The sequence below is a fragment of the Oncorhynchus kisutch genome, linkage group LG23, assembly GCF_002021735.2.
Source record: "Oncorhynchus kisutch isolate 150728-3 linkage group LG23, Okis_V2, whole genome shotgun sequence".
Classification (NCBI taxonomy): Eukaryota; Metazoa; Chordata; class Actinopteri; order Salmoniformes; family Salmonidae; genus Oncorhynchus; species Oncorhynchus kisutch.
This window is the reverse complement of record NC_034196.2, coordinates 48,622,595-48,628,594: the sequence shown is the minus strand read 5'-3', so window position 1 is coordinate 48,628,594 and position 6,000 is coordinate 48,622,595. Positions and strand designations below refer to the sequence as shown.

The 6,000-nt window shown below is 46.8% G+C and overlaps 1 pseudogene; it reads left to right on the top strand.

Annotated features, from left to right (window-relative positions):
* The first annotated feature begins 3,145 nt into the window (after positions 1–3,145).
* The window catches only part of LOC109880599 (interleukin-11 receptor subunit alpha-like), a 130,936-nt pseudogene continuing 128,081 nt past the window's right edge, over positions 3,146–6,000 (top strand).

Here is a 6,000-nt window from a genome sequence, read left to right as displayed (position 1 = left end):
CTCTTGTGTCTGAGCCGTTGAATTGCGACTCTACTTTGTCTTTATACTGACACTTAGCTTGTTTGATTGCCTTGCGGAGGAAATAGCTACACTGTTTGTATTCGGTCATGTATCCGGTCGTCTTGCCCTGGTTAAAAGCAATGGTTCGCGCTTTCAGTTTCGCGTGAATGCTGCCATCAATCCAACTGGCTGCACCGACTCCGATAGTCTCTCGAGTGAGCCATGTTTCCGTGAAGCAAAGAACGTTACAGTCTCTGTCTCTCTGGAATGCTACCCTTGCTCGGATTTCATCTACCTTGTAGTCAAGAGACTGGACATTGGTGAGTAGTATGCTAGGGAGTGATGTGCCTGTCTCTGGAGATTGACCAGGAGATTGACCGCTTCATCTGCCCCTTTTACGGCGACGTTGTTTTGGTTCGCCGGCTGGGATCCGATCCATTGTCCTGGGTGGTGGGCAAAACACAAGATCCGCTTCGGGAAAGTCGTATTCCTGGTCGTAATGATGGTGAGTTGACGTTGCTCTTATATTCAGTAGTTCCTCCCGACTGTCTCTAATAAAACCTAAGATTACCTGGGGTATCAATGTAAGAAATAACGTAAAAAAAACTAAATACTGCAGTTTCCTAGGAATGCCGAAAGTATGCGATTTTCCATAATCCATTTTATAATAAGTTTGTAATATAACAAAATGGAGAAAAAGTCAAGGGATCTGAATACTTTCCGAAGGCACTGTAGTCTGTCATTAACTACTGTAACCATTATAGTATGTCATACTGTAATTAATAATACAGTCTGTCATTATGGACTGTACATACGAAAATATGTGGACACCCCTTCAAATGATTGGATTCACCTATTTCAGCCACACCCATTGCTGACAGGTGTATAAAATCGAGCACATATAATTTTTTTCAGCATGACAATGTCCCTGTGCACAAAGCGAGGTCCTTAGAGAATTGGTTTTTCGAGATCAATGTGGAAGAACTTGACTGGCCTGCACAGAGCCCTGACCTGCTATAACAGCCTTCCCAGAAGAGTGGAGGCTGTTGTAGCAGCAAAGGAGGGGACCAACTCAATATTAATTCCCATAATTTTGGTCATGAAGTGTATCTACCTCAATTACCTCGTACCCCTGCACATCGACTTCTTGTTACTCATTGTGGATTTATTCATTGTTATTTTTCTATGATATCTCAATTTCTTACTCTCTGCATTGTTGGGAAGGGCCCTAAGGAAGCATTTCACTGTTTGTCTCTCTCCATTGTTGGGAAGGACCTTAAGTAAGCATCTACACTGGTTGTTTACCAAGCATGTGACAAATAACATTTGATTTGATTTTAGGTATTGTATGACATTTTGGGGGGTAGCCCTGGCTGGGACTCAAACCCTGGTCCAGCTACTGTCAACCCTTACGCCAAGACATCCTAACATCTGAAGAGGTTGCTTGTTGTTGGGCTGAGGTTGCTATCTAGGCTACTATAAGTTCTACTCTGGTAGAAGATGTCCTGTCATGTTCTGCTCTGGTAGAAGATGTCCTGTCATGTTCTGCTCTGGTAGAAGATGTCATGTTCTGGTAGAAGATGTCATGTTCTGCTCTGGTAGAAGATGTCATGTTCTGCTCTGGTAGAAGATGTCATGTTCTGCTCTGGTAGAAGATGTCATGTTCTGGTAGAAGATGTCATGTTCTGCTCTGGTAGAAGATGTCATGTTCTGCTCTGGTAGAAGATGTCATGTTCTGCTCTGGTAGAAGATGTTCTGTCATGTTCTGCTCTGGTAGAAGATGTCATGTTCTGCTCTGGTAGAAGATGTCATGTTCTGGTAGAAGATGTCATGTTCTGCTCTGGTAGAAGATGTCATGTTCTGGTAGAAGATGTCATGTTCTGCTCTGGTAGAAGATGTCATGTTCTGCTCTGGTAGAAGATGTTCTGTCATGTTCTACTCTGGTAGAAGATGTTCTGCTCCGGTTGAAGATGTTATGTTCTGCTCTGGTTGAAGATGTTCTGCTCTGGTTGAAGATGTCATGTTCTGCTCTGGTAGAAGATGTCATGTTCTGCTCTGGTAGAAGATGTCATGTTCTGCTCTGGTAGAAGATGTCATGTTCTGGTAGAAGATGTCATGTTCTGCTCTGGTAGAAGATGTCATGTTCTGCTCTGGTAGAAGATGTCATGTTCTGCTCTGGTAGAAGATGTTCTGTCATGTTCTGCTCTGGTAGAAGATGTCATGTTCTGCTCTGGTAGAAGATGTCATGTTCTGGTAGAAGATGTCATGTTCTGCTCTGGTAGAAGATGTCATGTTCTGGTAGAAGATGTCATGTTCTGCTCTGGTAGAAGATGTCATGTTCTGCTCTGGTAGAAGATGTTCTGTCATGTTCTGCTCTGGTAGAAGATGTTCTGCTCCGGTTGAAGATGTTATGTTCTGCTCTGGTTGAAGATGTTCTGCTCTGGTTGAAGATGTTCTGTCATGTTCTGCTCTGGTTTAAGTTGTTCTGTCATGTTCTGTTTTGGTAGAAGATGTCCTGTCATGTTCTGCTCTAGTAGAAGATGTTCTGTTATATTATGCTCTGGTCGAAGATGTTCTGTCATGGTCTACTCTAGTAGAATATGTCCTGTCATGTTCTGCTCTAGTAGAAGATGTCCTGCCATGTTCTGCTCTAGTAGAAGATGTCCTGTCATGTTCTGCTCTAGTAGAATATGTCCTGTCATGTTCTGCTCTAGTAGAAGATGTTCTGCCATGTTCTGCTCTAGTAGAAGATGTTCTGTCAAGATGTCTTGGCATGCCCTGCTGTCTTTATTGAGTTTTTGATATGTTGACAAGTGTATAGTGGCTGTAGATATACTGTATGGAGCTATATGTATGTATCTATGCTCTATTCTGACATTGCACTATGGTCAGACATGTCCTGCCATCTCTGTTGCCTTCTTATTGGCTGTGTTTTAACCTGCTATGTTCTGATTGGATATGTGTATCTGACTTGTTATGTTATAATTGGCTGTGTTGTGATTGGCTGTGTTCCAGAGACTACCCCCTCCCCGGCCCCTCCCTCAGCAGAGCCCCATAGGGCAGGTGTCCCAGTGGGCAGAGCTTCATCGTCCCGACACCTCCCCTCACCCCTCCTCTGGTCCTCCTGTCTGCTGCAAGGGGCCCTAACTCTGGCCCTGATATGGTTAGTACATACACACTCCACACTAAACCCTACACTACAGTGATGTCTGCTGCAAGGGGCCCTAACTCTGGCCCTGATATGGTGAGTACATACACACTCCACACTAAACCCTACACTACAGTGATGTCTGCTGCAAGGGGACCTAACTCTGCCCTCTTGTGTTGAGTAGATAACCCAGACCCGGCGCCAGAACAAATCAGTTGAACGGTAATTTCCATGGATGGGCCCATTTATGTTTTCAGTTTGGTGCCCACAGCCTTAGTTATTGAGATGTAAAAATACAACGGGTGGAGTTGGAGTTTAAATTCCCATTTTTATAAAACATTTCAAACCCGTAAGAAAATGCACAGTGTAGGCCTAAATAAACGGTATGTTCCACTTGTTGACGTGGCCTGCTGGTGATCAGTAGCTCTGTATATTGATCTATAACTACAGTAGCTCCGTATATTGATCTATACCTTCAGCAGCTCCGTATATTTCTATCATACATAGCCTACTACATGAAACAGCGAATAGATTTTTATTCATTTGTTTAGGCATAGAATAACATATTTTGAGTTTAACTCAGTCACTGATCTGTGAAGCCTGGGTTACATGGCTACAGGGTTACATGGCTACAGGGCTACAGGGTTACATGGCTACAGGGTTACAGGGTTACATGGCTACAGGGTTACAGGGTTACATGGCTACAGGGTTACATGGCTACAGGGTTACAGGGTTACATGGCTACAGGGTTACAGGGTTACAGGGTTACAGAGCTACAGGGCTACAGGGTTACATGGTTACAGGGTTACAGGGTTACAGAGCTACAGGGTTACAGGGTTACATGGCTACAGGGTTACAGGGTTACAGGGTTACAGAGCTACAGGGCTACAAGGTTACAAGGCTACATGGCTACAGGGTTACATGGCTACAGGGCTACAGGGTTACATGGCTACAGGGTTACATGGCTCCAGGGCTACAGGGTTACATGGCTACAGGGCTACAGGGTTACATGGCTACAGGGTTACATGGCTACAGGGTTACAGGGTTACAGAGCTACAGGGTTACATGGTTACAGGGTTACAGGGTTACATGGCTACAGGGTTACAGGGTTACAGAGCTACAAGGTTACAAGGCTACATGGCTACAGGGTTACATGGTTACAGGGTTACATGGCTACAGGGTTACAGGGTTGCAGGGTTACAGGGTTACAGAGCTACAGGGCTACAAGGCTACATGGTTACAGGGTTACATGGCTACAGGGTTACAGGGTTACATGGCTACAGGGTTACAGGGTTACATGGCTACAGAGTTACATGGCTACAGGGCTACAGGGTTACAGGGCTACAGGGCTACAGGGTTACAGGGCTACAGGGCTAAAGGGTTACAGGGCTACAGGGTAACATGGCTACAGGGTTACAGGGTTACAGGGTTACGGGGCTACAAGGTTACAAGGTTACAGGGCTACAGGGTTACAGGGTTACATGGCTACAGGGTTACAGGGCTACAGGGATACAGGGTTACAGGGCTACAGGGCTACAAGGTTACAGGGTTACATGGCTACAGGGTTACAGGGTTACAGGGTTACATGGCTACAGGGCTACAGAGTGACATAGCTATATGGCTACAGGGTTACAGGGCTATAGGGCTACAGGGCAACATGGCTACAGGGCTACAGGTTTACAGGGCTACAGGGATACATGGCTACAGGGCTACAGGGTTACAGGGTTACATGGCTACAGGGTTACAGAGCTACAGGGCCACATGGCTACAGGGCAACTGGGTTACAGGGTTACAGGGTTACATGGCTACAGGGTTACAGAGCTACAGGGCCACATGGCTACAGGGCAACTGGGTTACAGGGTTACAGTGTTACAGGGCTACAGGGCTACAGGTTTACAGGGCTACAGGGTTACATGGTTACATGGCTACAGGGCTACAGGGTTACATGGCTACATGGCTACAGGGCTACAGGGTTACAGAGCTACAGGGCTACAGGGTTACAGAGCTACAGGGTTGCAGGGCTACAGGGTTACAGGGCTACAGGGTTACATGGCTACAGGACTACATGGCTACAGGGCTACAGGGTTACAGGGCTACAGGGTTACAGGGCTACAGGGTTACAGAGCTACAGGGCTACAGAGCTACATTGCTACAGGGCTACATGGATACATTGATACAGGGCTACGGGGCTGCAGGGCTACAGGGATACAGAGCTACATGGGTACAGAGCTACAGGGCTACCTGGCTACAGGGTTACAGGGCTACAGGGCTGCAGGGCTACAGGGTTACATGGCTACAGGGCTACAGGGCTACAGGGTTACATGGCTACATGGCTACAGGGCTACAGTGCTACATGGCTACAGGGGTACAGGGCTACAGGGTTACAGAGCTACAGGGTTGCAGGGGTACAGGGTTACAGGGTTACATGGCTACAGGGCAACATGGCTCCAGGGCTACAGGGTTACAGGGCTACAGGGTTACAGGGTTACATGGCTACAGGGTTACAGGGTTACAGGGTTACATGGCTACATGGTTATATGGCTACAGGGCTACAGGGCTACAGGGCTACAGGGTTACAGGGTTACATGGCTACAGGGTTACAGGGTTACATGGCTACAGGGCTACAGAGCTACAGGGCTGCAGGGCTACAGAGCTACATTGCTACAGGGCTACAGAGCTACATTGCTACAGGGCTACATGGCTACAGGGCTACAGGGCTACATGGATACATGGCTACATTGATACGGGGCTGCAGGGCTACAGGGTTACAGAGCTACAGGGTTACATGGCAACAGGGCTACAGTGTTACATGGCAACAGGGCTACAGGGCTACAGGCTAAAACAATACTTGG